This window comes from Amblyomma americanum, chromosome 2, assembly GCF_052857255.1.
Source record: "Amblyomma americanum isolate KBUSLIRL-KWMA chromosome 2, ASM5285725v1, whole genome shotgun sequence".
Taxonomy (NCBI): domain Eukaryota; kingdom Metazoa; phylum Arthropoda; class Arachnida; order Ixodida; family Ixodidae; genus Amblyomma; species Amblyomma americanum.
In genome coordinates this window covers 162,951,565-162,974,696 of record NC_135498.1, presented here as the reverse complement: position 1 = coordinate 162,974,696, position 23,132 = coordinate 162,951,565, and positions in this window count along the sequence as shown.

Genomic DNA, 23,132 nt, shown 5'->3' with positions numbered 1-23,132 from the left:
TTCACTCTGCCATTGGGGTGCATCCTAATTCTTCGATTATGTTATTGCATCGTTTGGGTAGCTTCTTCAGAGAAGACTGCGAAAGAGTTGAGCTCCAGGTTAACAAGCAGCGCTCCTCTTATCAATTTCTTTCAAAGCACTTCTTTTCTCTTTTAAGTGCCGAACATCACTTGAACTCGGCTGTATTGTTTCCCTCAGAATGAATGTGTCGAAGTGTAAGCTTTGCTAATGTCTTCTTGTCGTGCTTCCCATAGTACTAAACATAGATTATTTATTTTGTAGCGATATCAGTTACGTGCACAATCTGTAAAAAAAAATTATAGTCTGCAATTTCACGCAAAAAGAACTTCCACAAAGACACATTATTTCCCACAGTGTGTGTCTTTTGAAATCGAATGTAAGTATCAACTATATATAAAAACCTGTAACAAAACCCACTATAAACTACAACCTTTTAAAACCAGTTTATAAGCTTAATAAAGTGTGCTACTATACTCAGCAACACTGGAGAAGAGCATTTTTGAGCGGGAATCCGTTTATGAGCGCAATGTTTTTTCATATAATGTAAGATTTCTCAGTAACAAATAATATATCCGCAGATCACCCGACGGCGGCCTTGTATTCTTTTTTCCCCGTTTTTCTTATCGTCAAAAGCCCTCCTCATTGGTTTCCTATGGCAGTCTTAACTTTTCTACGCGATCGCTAGAAACACAATAAAATAAAAATTTTGCTGCAAGAAAAAAGTCTTGCTGCATCTCAGAACAATGAACAATACCTTCAATATCTCCAAAACAGTGTGGAAAAGGTTCCCGGCAGGTTGTATACTCGGGCTTCACTTATGGCACCCCACCGTCGGAGACGGTACAACAGGCGCAATCACGCAATACTTGACTGGAAGAAGGCAAACTGCAGCTTTATACAGGAATTTACACATTTACAACAGAATAAACAGCGAGCTGCCGATTCTGCCTTCAGCTCCTGGTTCTTCTCAGCCGCCGATGCCTGGATTGTTGCCGGAACGTCGCCTCTTCCACCGTTGCTATCTGCTGATAGCGAAAGGATGGTTGCCGACTGCACCAGTTAAGGTTTTCGGCGGATCGTATACTCGATCTCCGCTAGAGCTGTCCCACCGTCCGAGACGGTATAACAGAGGAGATGAGGCAACGCTTCAGTTTAGGGAACGTAAACTGAAGCTTTATACACGAATTTACGTATCTACAACGGATAAACAGCGAGTACAATCACATGCAACAGACTAATAGAAAATCTTCCGTCATTGGCATCGCCGAAGATGCAGAGAATATAAATCTGTCTCAGAACATTTTTCCAGGCCCCGGGGCCTGGTTTTAAAGGCATAGGAGCCTGGCCCATCCCTTGTATCACCCAATGACAACGAATACGCACATGATTGGTTTACAAACTACCTGGCACACCTTCCAGTTTCCGCAAGGATCAAAACCCCCTCCCTGAAACGCACAGCACAAAAATAGCATCAAAATCGCTTAAAAAGAAAGGCGTTCAGTGAATAGTCCCTCAAAATGATTGGCCCACTAGGTTACGTACCACGCCCCATACTTCCACAGGAGTACTAAAAATCTCTCTCTTACCAATTAAAAAGAGAAACACACGAAAATACATCAAAAACAATCTCGCGTGTCGCAGCCTTCCTGAAAACTCGTGACCCTGAGAGCTCCCAGCTTTAAGGCAACTATCGATCGCAAACCGAGCCGCTAACGCCGCCAATTACAAAAGGAAGCGTTGAACCCTGTTCTTAACTACTCGTATTCGTGACGACCATCGACAGGCGTCCTCCGAAGTCCGGAACGTGGCGCCAACCATGTCGTCGCTGCCTCTGAGCATGCGGCGGCATCCCTTTTTTCCAGCTGCGTTTCGTTAAGCAAGACCGCTTCCCGAGAGCTCCTGGCATACAACCTCCTCAGGCGTCGGAGCCGCTGCAGCGTTGATGTAGTCGCGTCCGCGCTGACCGCATGCTACGCTTAATTGCTCCCAGTCAAGCGCTAGCGTCCGAACCCCCCATCCTCCGGTGGTGGTGACCCTTCAAAATAAAAAAAAAACCTCTGCCGACCTTCCCACCTCGAGAGTCTTTGCTAGGACGAGGGTTCAATAGTCGCCTCTGGCGCGAAACGACTCCTTGGAGAGAAATTAGCAAGCCGCGTGACCGCACCGTGTCTGCCCGCACAGCCTCCTCGTTGCCGCAAAACGTGGACCTCAGAGAGTTCCAGGAAAACGTGCCCCCTTCCTTCCCCCTAACTCTGTCGCGGCGTGGGCTAGTTAACTTCCGCCTGGCTTGCTTTGTGCGCTCCTTGTCGACACATCGACGGGGATTAACAAGGAAATCCCCGTTTCAAGTAGCCGGACAGGAACAAAAGGACGGATGGTCCCAACAAAGCCGTGGGCATCCACCGATCCTTTACAAGTGCCTTACAATTTTCCAATTTTCTGAATTTTTGCTCGAGAAAAATAGATTTGCGCAAAACATTCAAAGATTCGCCGGCAGACAAAGCACTGGACGCACTCCGCGCTGTAGTTGGTCCAGTCTATGAGTAGGCTTCTGCAGTGGGGTGTTCATATTATGCCAACTATATGGCATAAGTGAAATGCATTCAGCAAGTTTCTGGTTGACTCCTTTAATCCCACTATCGTTCCTCTTATTTTGTCGCCACGATATATTGGAACGACTGAATCAGGACCAGGTTTGTGAGCGCTGAAAGCCTGCACAAATAAAACTTCACCCCTTGGTCCATGACAACAGCAATTGTTTTTAGAGCAAAAATAATCTTTCTGTGCAACACAGATTTGCTAATATCAATCATTCTTACGTTATTCGCCCGCACATTGCAAGGACCAAACTTCCGCAGAAGTATTTTCCTTGTTTCACAATTCAAGAGCGGACCTGTCTGCCTGCGTTGTTTTTTGAGTGCTCTAAAATGAATTCCTTTGTTAATTTCTTGATGTCGCACGAGAAGTAACCCTTTCCTGCTAGGCAATATAGCTCCGTGTAGTAGTTTTAAATGAACAAATAAACATGAAGAGGCAGCCTGCTGGCGGAAGAGAAAACCTTCACGCGTTTGGGCAATGCAAATCTTCAAACACTAGGCAAATTTCGCTGAGATATCTATACCATGTCATTCCAGTAGCAATCGTTTCCTAAGTTAAAAGTTCCACTTAATCTGACACTTATTCCGGCATGCGCAAAGCGAACCGCGGAAAACACCAGAGCAACGTTGCTCGCCACCCGACCGCGGCAACTGCAACTTTATAGATGCAAAACGCTAAGGCCCGTGTGTGCTGTGCGATATTAGTGCACGTTATAGATCTCCAGGTGGTCGAAAATATTCCGGAGCCCTCCATTACGGCACCCATTCTTCCTTTCTTCTTTCAGGCCCTCCTCTATCTCTCACATTACGGCGTGGTTCAGGTGTCCAACGATATATGAGACAGATATTGCGCCATTGCCTTCCCCAAAAAACCGATTAATATTATTAATATTATTATGTTATTATTATTATTATTATTATGATTATTATTATTATTGTGGTTATTGTTATTATTATTATTATTATTATTATTATTATTATTATTATTATTATTATTATTATTATTATTATTATTATTATTATTATTATTATTATTATTATTATTATTATTATTATTATTCATGCCCTCCATGGACAAGCCGAAAGGGCCCGCATAGCATGTCGGCCACGCGTTGGTTCCTGTACTATGTCCGCTGGCTGCTTGGTTCAGGCAGTGCGCATGCTCAAGTGAAAAGTTTATAAGTTACCCTTGGACATGACATTGAAATATGCCGTTCAGGTAGCAGCGATAATACCTGAAGAAGTGGCGACAGTCTCCGAACAAAGGATTGTCCCTTCAATCCACAACAACGCACCTACTGGTCCTGCAGGGCGGAGCACAGCGGAACGAAGCCATCCGAGTTTTCTTGACCTGAGTCGATTAAGACTCACAGAGTTCTGACCATCCTCAAAATTCCGGTGTGTTTTCGACAGCGGGCAGCCCGGGGACTTCTAGGTCACCAACCAACAAGGTATGTTTCACGGGGAAAGACGGCGCCCAAGAAAGCATCACACTCCATATTTCTTGTGACAATACGAACAATATGTTGACAACAGAAATAAACCTCTTCAGAAAAACACACGAAAGAGACCAGCACACTGACAGCAATTTCAGCTATATCTCAGAGACTAAAACCCCTAAGGTGTGTGCAGTGCACTGGCGTTTTGGCACGGTGCTAAAACCAGTGCAAATTGCAGGGGAATAATGTTTAGTGTGTGATGTTTCAGTCACACGTTTGCTGATTTTCTTTTCCTGTAGGAGGCGCAAATCCGTGGCGTTCGCCATCGACAGCACGAAAGGGCACATGGAGCGAGTAGCACTCGTTCTGGCGAAAGCTCTTAGAAACGGCGTTATTTTTCACGAGTGAGTCCTCTGCATTTTAGGCACTCTAGAGCCAGTAGCTGCGCTAGCTTAGAAGAAATATAAAAGAACGATACCTGGAACGCAAAATGTTTGGCCATACTCGCCTATCTTCTCTCATTACACTGTACCTCGCAAGTTCCAGATAAGTTTCATTTAGAACTTTTGTTTTGGGTCTCAGACCTAATTAGAGGCGTTGGCTGCACCAGCCCTTCTCAACTTCCTTCGACGTTGCAAAGAGGCAACAATATGGTCACCTTTATATCGCGACACGTTAACATCCATTTGAAGCATTTACAACTAACGCACTTGTAACGTGTGCACTGTTCGAGTTTCCTTAATTTAATGCAGAATTCCTGCGTCCGCCCATAATACAACCTTATTGTGTTACGATTTCTACGTGAGTGTTCCCGCGGAGTGAACATGTAGCTTCACGCAATGGCATAAGGCAACGCCTACACTGAAAGGAGCAGAAGAGGGGACTTAGCAGCAGTGCTTCGATCTTCTATTTGCACCTTCAAATGCAATCGCTTTTTACACTGTCAGTAATATACCAAGCAGTCCAAACTTTACCCTGGGTAAAGATTTAATGTGGAAAGCCAGGTGCTCATCCTGGCAATACAGTTGTTGAGACGTCCACTAAGCTTTGATGCCCAGCTCCTTAACTCAGAAGAATAATACATTAGCAATATTTGCACACGCAGAGAAATGCTGCATTACGCACTGTGGTCACTGCACTATTGGCACGAAGGGAACTATGAATATATCTTCTCTTGCACACAAAAACTGGTATTGGCGTGTGCTTAACGAAACCCGTTACGTATAGGGGTCACAGTAAGTAGCCGTTTTCAATTTATTTCTTTTTCTTGAGCCCTAAGGCAATATTTCTGTTCACTGCATGCAGTGACATACAGCGGAGTTGATGGAAGGCTGCCTCGATTTGGTGGAGTGCCTGAAGTGAACATGCTGATCCGATGCGCGGGTCCACGCTTCAGCGACTTCGTGGTGCTGCAGTGCAGCTACGCCTACCTGCACATGGAGTCAAAGACATGGGAAGACATCAGGAATCGGGACTGGATCTGGGCAGTCCTTCTCTACCAGTCACAATGGCCTGCTATTAAGGTAAAACACTCACGGTCAAGCTGACCATTTCCTGAAACCCAAATGCTCTACACGGAGCGTTCGGGCTGGCGTTATAAGTGTTTTTTTAAATAAAGCTTTCCTGTGATTCGGTGTTGTTGGCCGAGGGCGCGAGTGTTAGCGCTCCTAAGTAACAAGAGAAACAGTGCAAATTCACGGGTGCGATACCTTAACACTGGCCTGTATGTTATCAAACCCGTCCTCCACTTTTCTGTTGCCGAAAAGTAACACATTAAGCCGCCGCGGTGGCTCAGTGCTATGGCGCTCGGCTATTGGCCCGAATGACGCGGCTTCAATCCTGGCTGCAGCGGTCGAATTTCGATGGAGGCGAAATTCTAGAGGCCCGTGTACTGTGCGATGTCAGGGCACGTTAAAAAACCCCAGGTGGTTGAATTTTTCGGAGCCCTTCATAGCGGCGTCCCATAAACCAAACCGAAAAGTAACATATTATATATTTCCTTTATTTGCAGGACGTAAGCGTTATTCTTCATTTCTAAATGTGTTGAAGAAGTTATGCAACGGATGAGTTAAAAGATTCGGCTACAGCTGAAACTGGTAGCCGATCTGACGCAGAGGCGGCGGTTACTTCGCGCTGACGCTTCCTATACTCCCTCGGCTGCACGGCTATATTGTAGCACGAGCCTCGTCCTAGATGGCAGTTAAAAGATAGACCTCTCCAGTAAAGAAGCTATAGTATGTGTGTGTGCGAGGGTGGGGTGTGGGGTGTAGAATATTGCACCGATCCGAGCGGGCAAGCTTGCCGATGTTAGAAAGGGGGCGGTGTTGAGCGGGTGTTGGCTCATTCGGAGAACTGCGGTGAGTGTGTGTGCAGCACACCCAGCGCACCTTCGGTATTGCAGAGGGTCAGAGCAATTTTCGGGCACGAAAGTGCACCCACTTTAGATTGCTTCAGAAGAGACTCCTAACGGAACACCCTACAATGGCTGCACCTCCAGCCACCTGTCGAATTCTACGGACCACAGTTGCACGAAACCTCAGGGTGGGCTCCGTGTTACAGCTCTCGCCGTAAAAGAAAAAGATTCAAGCCACTACCTCTCTGTGCAATTTTCAACCATTTCCCAAGTTACCTGGTTTACTTATACGCGCAAGGCACTGTTTGAATGTGCAAGGCAGCTCGAGAGATGAAGACGAGGAACCATCTAGCCCCGAGATGGCTCAAGGCATGCCAACTACCAGGTAACAGTTTAGCCGCGATACGGCGACACTATAGGAGTTAGTAGTCTGGCATTACTCCCCCTCTCTGACACTCGGTGTGGCAGCAATGGGAGGCTGCATAACAAGGGTAGAAACGCGCGAGGGGCTAGCATGTGTGGCACGGCTTCATCTCGCCGACGTGGACTTCGGAGGTTGACCGCCTAGAAGAGCGAAAGGTTCCCTGGGGAAGAACTTCGTAGGTGCCTTAACTGAGCTGGCGGGGCACCGCGTAGGGGCCAAAGTATCTGCGTAGAAGCTTCTCAGGGTGCCCTCGCATGCGGATTGGGCTCCACACCCAGTCTTGTTCGCCGGGCGGGTAACGCACATTTCGGTGGAGGAGGTTATAGCGCCGAGCGTCGAGAACTTGCTGGTGCCGAATTCGCTCTCGAGCGAATTGGCGGTCGGCCTCATCGAAACCAACGAATTAGGCTGCATCCATAAGAGAGGAGGCAGTGCTGGCTGGAAGCAGCACTGCATCCAGCATGGTTGTGGCTTCACGACCATGTACTAAACGAAATGGAGTAAAGCGTGTCGTTTCCTCGACTGCAGCATTATAGGCGAGTGTGACGTCAGGGAGTATGGTGTGCCAGTTCCGGTGGTCCGCGTCGACATACATGGAAATCATGTCAGCTATCGTTTTGGTGACCCGTTTGGTGAGGCCGTTCATTCGAGGGTCTTAAGCGGTTGTCTTGCGGTAAGCGGTTGACTAGATCCGCTCAGGCGCATAACCTCTTCCGTAAGGGCCGAGGTGAGCGCTGCTCTCCTGTTAGTTAAAACGGTAGTGGGAGCACCGTGAGGAATCACAATGTTTTCGATAGAAAAGTTCGCAATTTCGTCAACGGTACCACGAAGAAGAGGATTACCCTCACAATATCGGCTGACCACAATGTAGCGGTTGCCCAGCAAGGATTCCGGAAATGTGCCGAGTACGTCCATGCTGACTTGATGGAAAGGGAGCTGAGGGGGATCAATAGGCTGCAGTAGGCTGGCTGGCTTAGTCGGCGGCGTCCTGCGACGCTGGCACTCGCGGCAAATTCTTAAGTAATGCTTTACAACTGCAGCAAATCTTAGCCAGTAGTACTTTTGCGGTATTCGTGCAAAAGTTCGACAAAAACCCAGGTGACCAGAAGATGGGTTATCATGGCAATGTCACGCCTGAAAGACTTCGTCGCGAAGAGCCGTAGGCAGACGAGCACATAAACAGCTTCCGTCGAGCTGTAGTTTTTAATATACAGGATGCCGTCGCGTAAACAGAACGACGACAGTCCGCGTGACAAAATTCATGTAGGAGACTGGGCGCTTCCTTCCAGATACTGAATGAGGGGCCATAGTTCACTGTCGTCTCTTTGGTGTTGAATGAGAACGGAGGCGGAGATGGCGCCACGAAAAATTGAATCGTCGTCGAGACCTACTCGGGGGTCCTCGATAGGAGCTGAGACAAACAGTCGGCATCACTGGGCTTCCTACCAGACTTATAGACGACGGTGACATGAAATTCCTGAAGTCGAAAGCTGCAGCGTGCAAGCTGTCCCGAAGGATCTTTGAGGTTTTCTAGCCAACACAGCGAGTGAAGGTCACTGACAACCCTGAAAAGGCGTCCATATAGGTACGGGCAAAATTTGGTCACTGCCCACACAATCGCCAGGCATTCTTTTTCGGTACTGGAATAGTTTGCCTCAGATCGTGACAAGGTGCGGTTCGCGTATGAGATTACGCGCTCGAGACCATCCTGCCACTGCACAAGGACCGCACGTAGGCCGATGTTGCTGGCGTCTGTGTGCATTTGAGTGGCGGCTGACAAGTCGAAGTGTCCAAGGATGGGCGTACTTTGGAGACGAGTTCGGAGGTCTTCAAAGGCCTTCTGTTGCTCCAAGCCTCAGAAGAACGGTTCGGAATCTTTCGTGAGGCGGGTGAGGGGCTGAGCGATCTGAGAGAACTTCTTTACAAAACGCCCATAATAGGCGCAGAGACCCAGAAAGTAACGCACGCTTCGCTTATTGGTGGGCACAGGAAAAGCAGCCATGGCAGTTGTCTTATCGGGGTCGGGGCTAACCCTTTTAGCACTCACGATGTGGCCCAGAAACATCAATTCTTAGAAAGTGAGGTAACACTTTTCGGGCTCCAGGGAAAGACCGGCCGACCGAATTGCTTAGAACACAGCGCGCAGGCGTCTCAGGTGCTCTCCGAACGTATCAGAAATATATGACAACGTAAGCCAAGTACACGAGACAGGACTGCCATTTCAGATCGGCAAGAACGGTGTCCATCATCCGCTAGAAGGTGGCAGGAGCTGAGCGCATGTCCAAAGAGAGCAGCCAGAATGCGTACAGACCGACCGGTCTTTTCCCTGTCGCGTTCTTCTACCTCGATTTGCCAATAGCCGCTGTGTAAATCTAGCGATGAGAAGTGCTTGGCGCGGTACAACCGATCCAGGGAGTCATCAATGCGCGGCAGACGAGAAATTTCCTTTATTCTGACTGTGTTTAAATATCGGTAATCAACGCTGTAGCGTACGGTTGCATCTTTCTTTGCTACTAGAAGAAGAGGCGAGGTCCAGGGGCTCGTCGACGGCTGTATGACGTCATCCTGGAGTATTTCTTGAGCTTGGTTGCTAATGGCATCACGCTCCTTCGAAGAGATCCGGTAAGCCGGCTGACGTAACGGCCGCTAGTTGGCGTCGACTATAATTCGGTGCTTTGTGAGCGATGTCTGCCTAACCTTAGAGGGCGGGCCAAATCAGTCACAAAAAGACTGGATAACGCTTTCGAGGCAGCGTTTCTGATTATACGGGAGGTTCGAGTTCACGTAAGTTTTTATGGGAGTGGTCGGTGCCTCCACTGATGCCGAGGCTTCGGACAAAGCGTGCTGTCCCGCGAATTCGCTGATTTCTTCGAAACACGCAATAACTCTTCTGCAAGGCAAACACTGAGGTTCACAGCGAAAATTGGTCACCAAGAGTTTGGTTCAGCCATTAATCAGCTCACAATTCTGCGATCAACACAGACTTGCAGACCGAGGAGCAGCAACATGTTGGTTTCAACGATTCCGCGAGTTTCGGTGATGTCGCAATCTACGGTAACAAACATGCTAGCTGTTGACGAGATCAATACGTGGTCGTCAAATACCCGTAACTTAATCCCGCGTGGCTCGGGATCGCCGACAAAAGGGTGTAGATTGGACAATGACACGACCAGCTCCTAGGCGTTGATGACAGCACCATACTCCCGAAGGAAATCCAAACCGAGTATCAGGTCTTTGGTGCACTCTGGCCGCACAGCATAGCAACCACGGAAAGTAGTACCGCGGATCTGTATTCGTGGCGTGCAGTAGCCAATTGGCGTAACCACATGGCCGCCGGTGGTGCGGATCTGTGGACCGGACAAAGGGGTCAGAACCGTTCTGAGGGCCGTGGCTAGCTTACTACTCATTACAGAAAAATCAGCGCCGGTATCCACAAGTGCGGTCACATCGCGATTATCAGCGATTACTGGGATTTCGGCAGACACCAGTCGGTCACAGCACGTCGTTGTCGTTGAGGTCGTCGGGTGAGGTCGTCGCCGGTCGGGTCGTAGCCGCGAATAATCGGGTGGAGGCTCTAGACTTGATCCAATAGCGGCGGCCCTACTTCCGGGGGACGCCGTCTTCAGTTTTTCCGATGTCGGGTCGCGACTCTGAACTGGCTAGAAAAAGACGGGCGGCTTGGCGAAGAAAACTGCCTTGGGGTTGGCATCCGCGACTGGCGTCGCCACGAGGTCGATGGCTGCCCGTTATCAGACAGATACTGCTCGATGTCCCGCGGCTGTTCTCCATAGCGTGGTCGAGGTGCGTCAGGTGAAAAACACCTTAAACCTATTCTGTGGTAGAGGCAGTGGTGGAGAATGTGGCTGGGCTCTCAGCAGTGGTATCAGAACGGCCTATTGTTTGGCGTACGCCAAACGGGCGCTTTGCTCATGGTGGACCGGGGCTCCTGCGGTACGACGGGTACCGCTACAGTTGGGTACCACAGTGAATGCACAGGAGTGACGGGAGAAAAGGCTTTTCTCACTGGCCCAGGACGACATTGTAGTACTTGACTGTATGTCATCACATAGGGCGCTGGCTGCGGAGCTGGTGGCGACTGAACAGCTCGCCGGACTTTATCTCGGACCATGTCCGGTATGGCATCGACGCTGGCCTGTGGAGCTTCGAAGCGATGTATCTCAAGTTACCATATCGGACGTAGTCCGTGATGAAGTCTGATGAGCTGTTCAGTCGCCACCAGCTCCGCAGCCAGCGCCCTATATGATGACATACAACCAAGCACTACAAAGTCATCCTGGGCCAGTGAGTCGTCTTTTCTCCCGTCACTCCTGTGCCTTCAATGAGGTACCCAACTGTAGCTGTACCCATCATACCGCGGGAGCCCCTCTGCACCATGAGCAAAGCGCGCGTTTGGCGTACGCCAAACAATAGGCCGCTCTGCTACCACTGTGCGGATCCCGGCCACAACCTCCGCCACTGCCCCTACCGCAGGATGGGCTTAAGGGGGTTTCCACCTCACGCACCTCGACCACGCTACGGAGCACGGCCGCGCGACATCGAGCAGTATGTGTCCGATAACGTGGAGCCAGCGACCTCGCGGCGACGCCTGTTCCGGTCGCCATCCGTAAGGCGGTATTCTTCGCCAAGCCGCTCGTCTTTTTCTAGTCAGTTCAGAGGCGCGTCCCCACATCGGGAAAACTGAAGACGGCGTCCCGCGGGGGTAGGGCGGCCGCTATTGGATCAAGACAAGAGCCTCCACCCGACGATTCGCGGCTACGGTCCGACCGACGAAGACCTCACACGACGACCTCAACGACAACGACGGGCTTTGACCGACTGGTGTCTGCCGAAATCCCAGTAATCGCTGATATTCGCGATGCGACCGCACTTGTCGATACCGGCACTGACTTTTCAGTAATCAGCAGTCGGCTAGCTATGGCACTCAGAGAGGTTCTAACCGCTTGGTCTGGACCCCAGATCCGCACCGCCGGCGGCCACGTGGTTACGCCAATTGGCGTCTGCACGTCACGAATCCAGATCCGCGGTGCTACTTTCCCTGTTTGCTTTGCTGTGCTACCCGAGTGCTCCAAAGACCTGATACATGGTTTGGATTTACTTCGGGAGTACGGTGCTGTCATCAATCTTCAGGAGCTGGTAGTGTCATTTTCCACTTACCGCTTGTTGACGGCGATTCCGAGCCACGCGGGACTAAGTAACGCGTCTTTGACGACCATGTATTCATCCCGGCAACTGCTAGCATGTTTGTTACCGTAGATAGCGACAAAATCACTGGTACTCGTGACATCGCTGAAACCAACATGTCGCTGCTCCTTGGTCGGCAAGTCTGTGTTGCTCGCGGAATTGTCGAGCTGAACAATGGCCGAACAGATCACTTGGTAGCCAATTTTGGCTGCGAACCTCAGTGTTTGCCTGGCAAAACAGTTATTGCGTATTTCGAAGAACTCAGCGAATTCGCGGGACAGCACGCTTTGTCCTAAGCCTCGGCATCAGTGGAGGCACTGACAACTCCCATAAGAACTGACGTGAACCCGAACATCCCGTCTAATCAGAAACGCTGACTCGGAAGCGTTATCCAGTCTTTCTGGGACTGCTTCGCCTCGACCTCTAAGGTTCAGCAGACACCACTCACAAAGCACCGAATTATAGTCGACGCCGAACAGCGGCCGTTAAGTCAGCCGCCTTACCGGATATCTTCAAAGGAGCGTGATGCGATTCGCCGCCAAGTTCAAGAAATGCTCCAGAACGACATGATACAGCCGTCGAAGAACCCGTGGGCGTCGCCTGTTGCTCAAGTAGCAAAGAAAGATGGAAACCTACGGTTTTGCGTTGATTACCAACGTTTAAAGAAAGGCGCAAAAAAAGATGATTATCCTCTGCCGCGCATTGATGACTCCTTGGATCGGCAGCGCCACGCGAAGTACTTCTCATCGCTAGATTTGCTAAGTGGCTAATGGCAAATAGAGGTGGACGAAAGCGACCGGGAAAAAGACCGCCTTTATTACACCGGACAGTCTATACGAATTGCGGGTGCTCCATTTCGGCCTGTCCTCGGCTCCTGCAGCCTTCCAGTGGATGATGGATACCGTTCTTACTGATCTGAAATGGCAGTCCTGTCTCGTGTACTTGGATGATGTTGTCATCTTCTCTGATACGTTTGAAGAGCACCTGAGACGCCTGCGCGCTGTGTTCGAAGCAATTCGGTAGGCCGGTATTTCCTTGAAGCCCGAAAAGTGTTACTTCGCTTTCGAAGAGTTGAAGTTTTTGGTTCACATCTTGAGTGCTAAAGGGGTTAGCCCACACCACGATAAGACAGCCGCGGTGGCTTATTTTCCTGTGCCTACCGGTATGCGAAGCATGCGCCGATTTCTGGGTCTCTGCGCCTAGTATCGGCGTTTTGTGCAGAACTTCTCCCAGATTGCTGAGCCCCTCACCCGCCTCACGAAAGATTCCGAACCGTTCTTCTGGGGCATGGAACAACAGAAGGCCTTTGAAGACCACCGAACTCGTCTCGAGAGTACGCCCATCCATGGACACTTCGACGACTCAGCCGCCACTAAACTGCACACAGACGCCAGCAACACCGGCCTCGGTGCGGTGCTTGTGCAGTGGCAGGATGGTCTCGAACGCGCAATCGCATACGCGAGCCGCACCTTGTCACGATCTGAGGCAAACTATTCCACCACCGAAAAAGAATCCGTGGCCATTGTGTGGACCGTGACCAAATTTCGCCCGTACTTCTATCGCCGCTCTAGCAGGGTCGTCAGTGACCACCACTCGGATTGTTGGCTGGGGAACCTCAAAGATCCCTCGGGACGGCTTGCAGGCTGGAGCCTTCGCCTTCAAGACTTCGAAGTCACCATCGTTTATAAGTCCGGTAGGAAGCACAGTGATGACGTCTGTCTTTCTCGTGCTCCTATCGAGGACACCCGAGCTGATCCCGATGACGATTCTATTTTTCTCGGCGCCATCTTCACGTCCATCCTCACCCAACACCAAAGAGACGACAGTGAACTACGACCTCTCATTGAGTATTTTGAAGGAAGCGCTGCGTCTCCCCGCGAATTTTCTCACGTGGACTGTCGTTATTCTGCTTGCGCGGTGGCGTTCTGTATAAGAAAACTACAACCCGATGGAAGCTGCCTATCTGCTCGTCGTACCTGTGGCCTTGCGCGACGAAGTTCTGCAGGCGCGCCATGATGACCCATATTCTGGTCACATAGGTTTTTCCCGCCCTTTGGCGCGGATACGCCAAAAGTACTACTTGCCCAGGGTTGCTTCCATTATGCAGCGTTAAGTCAGAACTTGCCGCGAGTGCCAACGTCGCAAGACGCCGCCGACTTAGCCAGCCGGACTGCTGCAGCCTATTATTCCGCCACAAGTCCCCTTCCACCAAGTCGGCATGGGCTTACTCGGCCCATTTCTAGAGTCCTCGCTGGGCAACCGCTACATCGTGGTCACCACCGACTACCTCAGCCGGCGCTGTGAAACTAAATCTCGCTCTTGTGGTACCGCTGAAGAAATTGCGAACTTTTTCCTTCAAAATATTGTTTTGTCACGGTGCACCCGCCATCGTTTTAACTGACAGAACGGCGTTCACGTCTGCCCTTACGCAGGAGGTTATGCGCCTGAGCGGCACCAGTCACCGCAAGACAACCGCTTACCACCCTCAAACGAACGGCCTCACCGAACGGCTCAGCAAGTCGATCGCCGACATGATTTCCATGAATGTTGACGCAGACCACCGCAACTGGGACGCCATACTCTCTTACGTCACATTTGTCTATAACACTGCTCTACAAGAAACGACACGCTTCACTCCATTTCGTTAAGTGCATGGTCGCGAAGCCACAACGATGATGGACGCCATGTTGCTCCCGACTAGTAGTACCTCATTTGTTATGGGTGCTGCCCAATTCGTTCGTCACGCTGAGGGTGCCCGCCAACTCGCCCTGCAGCGCATCCGGCACCAGCAAGCCATCGACGCTCGCCGCTATAACCTCCGCCATCCGAGCTGTTAGTTACCAGCCCGGCCAACAAGTCTGGTTGCGGACCCCAATACGCATGCGTGGGTGCTCCGAAAAGCTTCTGCGCCGATATTTTGGCAACTACGAGGTACTCCGCCATGTCAGTGAGGTGAACTATGAAGTTCTTCCCTAGGGTACTGTTCGCTCCTCTAGACGGCTGACCCCCGAAGTCGTCCATGTCGCACGGATGAAGCCGTACCACGCCCGCTAGCGCTTCAGGCGTGTCCACACCAGCCGCCGGAACATTCGCCATCCCTTGCCTTCCCGCTTCTCATTGTTGCGGCACCGAGTCGTTGACCTTCAGAGAGGGGGAGTAATGCCACAGTCCCAATCAATCCAGTGTCGCCATACCGCGGCCGAACTGTTTTAGATGGGACTTACCATGCTTTGCGCATTCGAGGGGCTAGAGGTTTTCTTCTTCTTCCTCGCTCGAGCTCCCTGCTGTCTTGCACGCCTAGCAGGTCTAATTAAGCCTGGTTTTGAGTGCTTCGACCGTTTATCGGTGACAATATTTCTAGAGTTACAATTATTGTGTCAACTTCAACTCCTGATTTTTATTGCTAACACAGTGTGCATTAATCTGCTCGGCTCAGTATATTATTTTTTAACACAAATTACATCCCCCGCCCTTCATGAAACTATAAACGGCGACGAACATTTTGTTGAATCGTGTTTTTGTACCTGCCACTGTCTCCTTCGCAACGCAGTTCTAATGTCACCGTATTTTCACAGCAATGATCTTATGCAAATTAATAAATAAATAAGGGTAAAACAGCCTATTTATTAGTGCTAGGGAATCCACGTATGCACTCTTGTAATTATGAAAAGATGCGCAGGAATGCTAGAGTGTTATAATCCAAATTTAATAATCTAGAGCCAATAATATAGTTACCACGGTACTCGCTTTCGCTTACCGTCTTTTGCGGCACCATCTCACCAAATTAAGTGTTGTCTGGGTGTGATGGAGACATAGAATTGGTTAAATATTCCATAACATTCTTTGTGCTTCGATAAAATAGTGTTACTTATCTAAAGATAGAAGCCCGCGGAGGACTTCTACATGATCATCGTTGTCAGGAAATCATTTCTCTCGTGAAGAGGTGTTACGTCCTAGTACTGTTGGGTAAGAGCTGCCATTTGGGAATGATATGCACCCTTTTATATTCCTTCTTTTCTCACTCTAACCCAGACCATTAAAAACAGCCACCACCAGATTCTGAAGCCTCATGCGCATACGCAGAATATTCCTCGACACATTCCGCATCCAAACCTCTTGATGCAGATTGAAGCATGGAGGATGTCGCATATAGCGGCGCTCTCCTCAGAATCGAAAAGTGTATAGTTTTTGGGCCGCGCTTAAGTTTGGTTCTCAAACCAGAACCGTACCTTGTGGAAACTGCCACCTTTGAACTGCAATCATGAATAAACAATCATAAAAGAAATTCTGAATTGGCACATCACAAACAATCAACCAAATTATTTTCGTCCACTCGGAGAAAGAACCGACACACTGAATAAACAACATCCTCTCTACGAAGAACCGCACCTCCCGCCCAGGCCCCGTTGTCTTGTGGACCACGTGACTATCCGCTACACATACAGCTCAATGCCCTCTTTTTAAACACCATAGACTAGGATCACGTTAATTGGTTAGTCGTCACAATACTATCTTTTATGCTGCAAAATATTTACTAGTGGTCCTCATCGGCGTATTATGCGGAAAACTCTCTGGTACTGATACTGCCATAAAAGATATAATTCCAATAAGAAATGTGCAAATTATGCGGTTGATTTTGCCACCAAGTCGACGTCTTCATTCGTCAGCAAACTTAATTTACAACCCGAGTCTCCCTAACGTCAAGGGTAAATAAGAGAGTACTGTCTTAATCTTTGTTATCGAGAACTCAGGAACATGTGGCCTAGCTTGATAACGGCGTATTCTGACGAGGCCTTGAGGAACCATAGCAGTATTGCAATGCGCCGATAGTACTCGAGTCCAGGCGCACCCGTGCTCATGGTAATTGTCGGCCAGGGCTGGAAACAATTCTTCAAAAAAGTATGTTCTACGATTTACAGAAACGAAAGTGATGTTGGGTACAGATACTCGATACTGTATCGTAGATACTTCGATTTATCGCCAAAACCGTCAGTAATAATAAAACTGGGAACATATGGTTAGCAAAGTTAAAAATATATGCGTGATTTCAGTAATCTTTAGAGTAATCGAAATAGCGCAGTATTTTTAATGGGTTCAATCTAATCCGGTCAGAAGAATATCTGCATAAGCTCCACTGTCAGCGCAGCCAGTTTATCGGACTGAAGCAACAGTAACGCTGAACCGGTCACTTTAGTAAGTCCATAGCAAAATCCTTTTTTAGCTAACAGTCTTCAAACCCATCTGTGAGCACCATACTACTTAGGAATAAATTTGAAACCTCTTGAGTTGCTTTTCGCGTGCTACTGCAGTATTTAACAGGTTGCCTCTGCATTTGCTTTTAGCTAGAAGTATAAAATAATGCAACAGCAGACAAGGACATGAAAGAACACACACGAGTGCACGTGTGTGTTCTTTCATGTCCTTGTCTGCTGTTGCGCGATTTTATACGTCATGCGCTACCAACAAGCCCAAACTGCCACCTTATTGGACTTGCGCTAGAACGTGCAAGCTCAGTACGCTTCAGAAAGCCGAACTGTTTATTCGCCAGGACTGTATCCAACAGCATTTTATTGATTTATTTATCAATTTATCCATTTCTATTTTTTTATTTATTTATATTACCCCCAGGGCCAGTGGAATGTTACGGAGGGGGAGTGGTAAATATACAAAAACAGAGAGGAAACAGGGTTGGTTACAAGAATATTAAAAAGAATCTGAATATGCAATGTTAGCGAGTGCCACGCGGAACTGCCCGTAATTTAAAGTGCCAGCAACTTCTGCGGGAAGGTGATTTCAATCACGTGAGGTTCGTGGCAGGAATGACTGCGAGAAGCATTTCGTGTTGCATGGCACAATTCCTACTTCGTGGTTATGATCTATGCGGCGGGATGCATAAATTGGCTGGGGGATGAGGTGATCACTTAGAGCGGGATGATGGTACAGCTCGTGGAAGAAGGCGATATGAAACATTTTCTATGCGATATCAGTATTGGGAGGCAGAGGCATGCCGCTGAGGCGCTGCGCATGAGTTCGTTAAAAGCAACCTGTGCCTCACAGGCCCCACTGGAGGCTGCTTTTGAAAGAGCACCTGCCACGGTGCTACCCGCATCGCTTGAGCGCTGCACCACTGCGCCAGGAGTGGTATCAGGCATCCCCGCGATCTATGTACAGAATGAGCCTGTCGGCGAAGTGATTCGCAACGAGCACTTCAAGACATAGAAGGGACCCATTAACGCTATTGCATCATACTCTTAAGGCGCAGCCTACCTGTCCCCTCAATTTTCTATGAAAAATTTTTTTTTGTCAACGAATAACAGTGAAGCATACAGCCGAGTTGACTCGAGGATCATTGCGGTATAGCTAAGGGGACTTTTAAGAACTGTGGCTTGTTGCAGCGATTGCTTTTCTGAACGTAAGGACTGCGTCAGCTGAAGCATTTAACTGTTGACCCGAGTGTGGAAGAGTCGTGGCCCTTTATCGGGCTGACAAAGTATAGGACGACTATTCTGCAAGCACCTGAGCATAAAGACGAAAGTGGTCCGTTATCGTTGATAGTCACCGCACCTTGAAATATGTGTGAAGGGGTGATGCTTCCACCACAGAGGCAATATTTTCTATAAATTTCTTCTGTCACCCGCTAAGAGCGTAGAACCGAAATGTATACCTGATCTATCCACCAGAAAAATGACGCACGAAGAACGAGGACAGATGGCGCCAATGGCACTCGCATCGTCTCTGTCAAAGTGTACTCCGTCAATTTTTTTTTCAATGCGCCAACGTCGGAGCGAGCGCCGCAGGCTTGCTTACTACAGCCTCGGAATCCGCGGCACATTTTTTAGAGCAAAAGCTGTACACCTCCTGTACTTCAAAGTCATGTCGGTATAAGAATGACCTTAGGAGGCAGCGGAGCGCGGAATGAAAATAACACAATAAAATAATAATAATAATAATAATAATAATAATAATAATAATAATAATAATAATAATAATAATAATAATAATAATAATAATAATAATAATAATAATAATAATAATAATAGGTAAAAAGCGGCATTCCGCTTGACAGAGTTCTCACCTCCTGTGCGGGCAGCAGTGACGCGGACGAGAAACATAATTCTTAAGGAAATTTTCAGTATACAAGTCAGGTTAAATATACAACCGTAATCAGTCAAGAAAAAAAACACCATAGTGCGCGGAGTCAAATAGAAATAAGAGGGATTGTAAGGAATGAAAGAAAATAGGCCGCTGAGCATCAAACAACAAAAGTTTGATGTTTAACATGTGCTAAAGTTTATTAAAATTATGTTAAAAATGACAAAGGAAAAATAAAAATAGAAAACGCAGATCAAAATAACATAAATAAATATTGATAAAAATAAAACAACTAAAGCAACAGAGAAATAAAAATAACATAAATAAGAATTGCACAAAAGAATTGCGGAACCACACCTTTCGCCCTGCATGAACGTCCGGCAAAATTTCGTAGAAAGTGTGTAAATTTTTTAGTACCGAGTGCTGTTACAATGCACTAAACTGTTTCCACAGCCAGTATATCGATACTTTTATTTTTGGCAACCGACATCTGATACCGATACAAAATATGTACCGAAATATAGTATCAAAGGTGCATGTGTCATCTTTACTGTCTATGCTTGTGTTGAACAGTGCATGCGCGAGTTTGTTGTTATGCGAGAGCACACGATTGAGTTTTCCCTCAGTGGCCTTCTGCAGCCGTCTACAGCAAGTAAAAGCCAGATTGCAGATTTTGCGGGTGTCATTATGGAACGGCCTAGAGATCGAACGATATCTTGTAGATACTTCCGTACCCGCCACGCCTTAAGAATGTCTGAAAAATTAATGCAAAAGAATTTTATGTCCCATTACCACAAAAGCCGGCGTTCGTCGCCGACCATGCCACAAAATTCCTGAGTGACGTCACCATTTTCCCGCATGACGGCGGCAGTAGAGCAAAACATAAAGTCTACAGCAAAGAAGAATAACAACTTCTTAAGAAGCCTAATAGCTTCTAAGGTGCAGGAATCTAAACCAAGCACCTTTTTACTGCTTGGTGGGCATGAAAACCATAGGCCACAAAACTGCCTGAATGCTTTAACAGAGTATTTAGGAAACGGTAAGGAAGACATCTAAAGAAAAGGCAGAGCAACAGAGCACTAACCGGGAGGTAAGGCTGTGCACGCCATTATGAGAGAGTACCACTCTGGTTTCAACTATTTCAGTGTCACCACTTCGTGCACTTTAGTGTGCACTCCCAGACACCCTTAAAGCGTGTGGAGGTAGCGGTCTCGGTCACAAAGGAGATGCCCTCGACTCAGCGTGGCAAGCTAAGCCGGAGACCAGCTACCAAGTGACAAGGGGGTTGGTCGTTTGGTGGCCAGCTTTCGCCGGTCGCAAGCCAGAGAATGGGTCGGAGCCAATGATTCACAAAACAAAACAAAGTTATTACAGCAAAGAGATGATACAGAGGATTTCACAATCACTCGTACGAGCACATGCAAAGTGATTTACAAATACAAGGCAACTCGTGCAAAGTAACAATCGAGAGAGATTACAATCCAACAGAATCTTTGCACCTAAAGCGCACTGACAGAGAGAGAGAGACAAACATATAAAACACAATTTGTACACCTGGCACTGCGACAGTCCGACGACCTGAGGAGCACGACGGGGCCGATTTGTAGACTGGCGCACGTTACCTTGCTGGTCTGTGGATGGGCGAGTGGTGTTCTCCCGGGAGTAGAGCGGGCGCGCTTCACAGAAGCTTAAACAGCGGCTCGGCCTGACAGACAGCGGTTACAGCCCCTCATTTATAGACTCGGTCCGCGTGTGTTTGTTCTTCGCGCCAAGGCAGGCGCGCACATGCACGCAGTATCAACTGCACAATTGCCTTCTCCTTCTCGAGCCGGGCGCGCGACCCCATTGTTCGAGCGCAGAAACCGCCTTCAAGAACTGTGGGTCTTTCATGCGATGCGAAGACGCTGGCGCGAAACTGAAGGGGAGGCGTTATAACTTTAGCGCGCTCAACGTAGAAATTACTCGGACATTCTACAGAAATCGACGCCGCGCGTGGCCATGTTTCCTTTGGCACCGCGCCGGCGAGCTGAGTGGAAAGGGCAGCAGCAGAAGCAATGTTACGCGCTCTCTGGGGTTCCTTCCCCGCTGTTTTTTTTTGTTTTATTTTTACCGCGCGCGGAAGCGATCGCTTAGGCGCAGCGCTGTTTTTATCGAATCTGCGCCAAATTTTGTTACACTGCCCCTTACTTTAAGAATATTGTGCAACAATATTGTCCGTAGTGGTGACGGCAGTCGAAGCAGCGATGAAGACTGCCAAAATAGCCTTCTAAAAGAAAACTGTTTATTGAGCTGACTTGCACCCAAAATGGACTGAATCACTCGGCGGCGGCTAAGCGACAAGCGTGCTCGGCGGTCGTCGAACAGAATGCCCGCAGCTGTCGGCCATGCTCAATTTAAAGCTGATAGCGAACTCTCGAGATAAAGCGTGCAACGGTACTAGAACATTCCGGAACAACGTAGAATCAGCTCTGCCTGGCTGCGATCCATCGAAATAAATCTAGTCGCGTCTTGCGTCACAAACAAAGCAATAAATTGGTGTGGCGGCAGATTTGAAAACGAAAAAACACTGCAGATATACGCGGCAATATTCACAAAACACAAAATTCGTGCGCACACGCTTGCGCTCACAAAGTCAATGTCGAATGCCAAATTACACACATCCCTACAACGATGTCTACACGTACTTAACACTTGACAAATGTCAAGATTCACTTCAATAAATGCCTCTACACGGCAACACATTAGCATAACATTACACAGGCAGCACACAAGTACGATGCATACCTTCGCCTATACTTCCACGTTCAGGTTGCATGATGTGGAACAGGACTTTTTCCCTGAAGTGGTCGATGGCACTTTTGCTTCTCTTTCGCACGCGACTCTGGCCTGTCTTCCTGTCGCGAGCTCTGCCCTTTTTCCGCCTTCTATTGAATTCTCTTCCTTACGCGGTTCTGACTCCGCTTTCTACTCGCACTCCTCTGTATGATTCTGCTAGCACTTCGAGACCACCCTCTTTTTTAGGTTCCTGCCGGTGGGTTCCAGCGGCTAAGCCTGTTGCTGAAGTGGGTCTCCAGCAATTCTGAAGTCGCCCAGGGACGCCACACGAGGCAGCACCGCCGAAAGACCCACTTCAGCAACAGGCTTATCCGCTGGCACCCACCGGCAGGTACCTCCATCTAAGGCCAACTATGTGTATACCCCCTCAACTCCCAGCACAACACCGAAATCCGGAGTGAGCGGCGCCAGCACTCCAGCAAGCGCAGGCGGAGCATCAGGAACTTCTAGTGCAGCGCAGCCTTACACGGTGGAGGGCCAGGTTGATACGATATTCAGCCGGAAAGAACTTCCCAGAGCCCCTCTGTCTCGCTACGATCTCCTCCACCGCTGAGGTTCGGCACAACGGGTCCGTCAACAGTGGCATTCTGGCCGCGTGAGTACGCCGACTCTCTCTCACTCATCCTACCGACAGCCTTCCTCAAATAAGTCCATATTTTTAAAGTTAAGAAAAATTCTGGATAAACGAATGAGGCATGAACTACATATTCATAGCCTAAAGGCCTATCTTGAATACAAAAACGTACCAAAGCTTTACAAGTGTCCTTGACACCATCAATGGGTGACCTGCGTGAAGAGGAGATGGAAAATTGGAATCGTATACTACAATCTGCCTCTTTAAATTTGTTGGTGGGTACCATTGCCCTCCTTGAGAAGGCGTAGGAAGCTCTGAGAATGAAAGGAGTCGTGCTCATCAACAAATAACCCTTACAGCGCAGGATGCCACAGACCTTATGTTCTTTGAGGAAAAGAGAGTGACTGAGGTACGCGAGACGAAACGCAAAAAATTCATTCGAGACGGGGTTCCACATATCGCGTGGTCAAATTCAATAACAAGCGAAAAAGAATCCATAACGGAGGCAGCTGCAAATATAACCCCACTATTACAGTAATGGTCAACAACAGATCCTATAGAACGGCACAACATCAACAGTTCAGAAAACACGCGT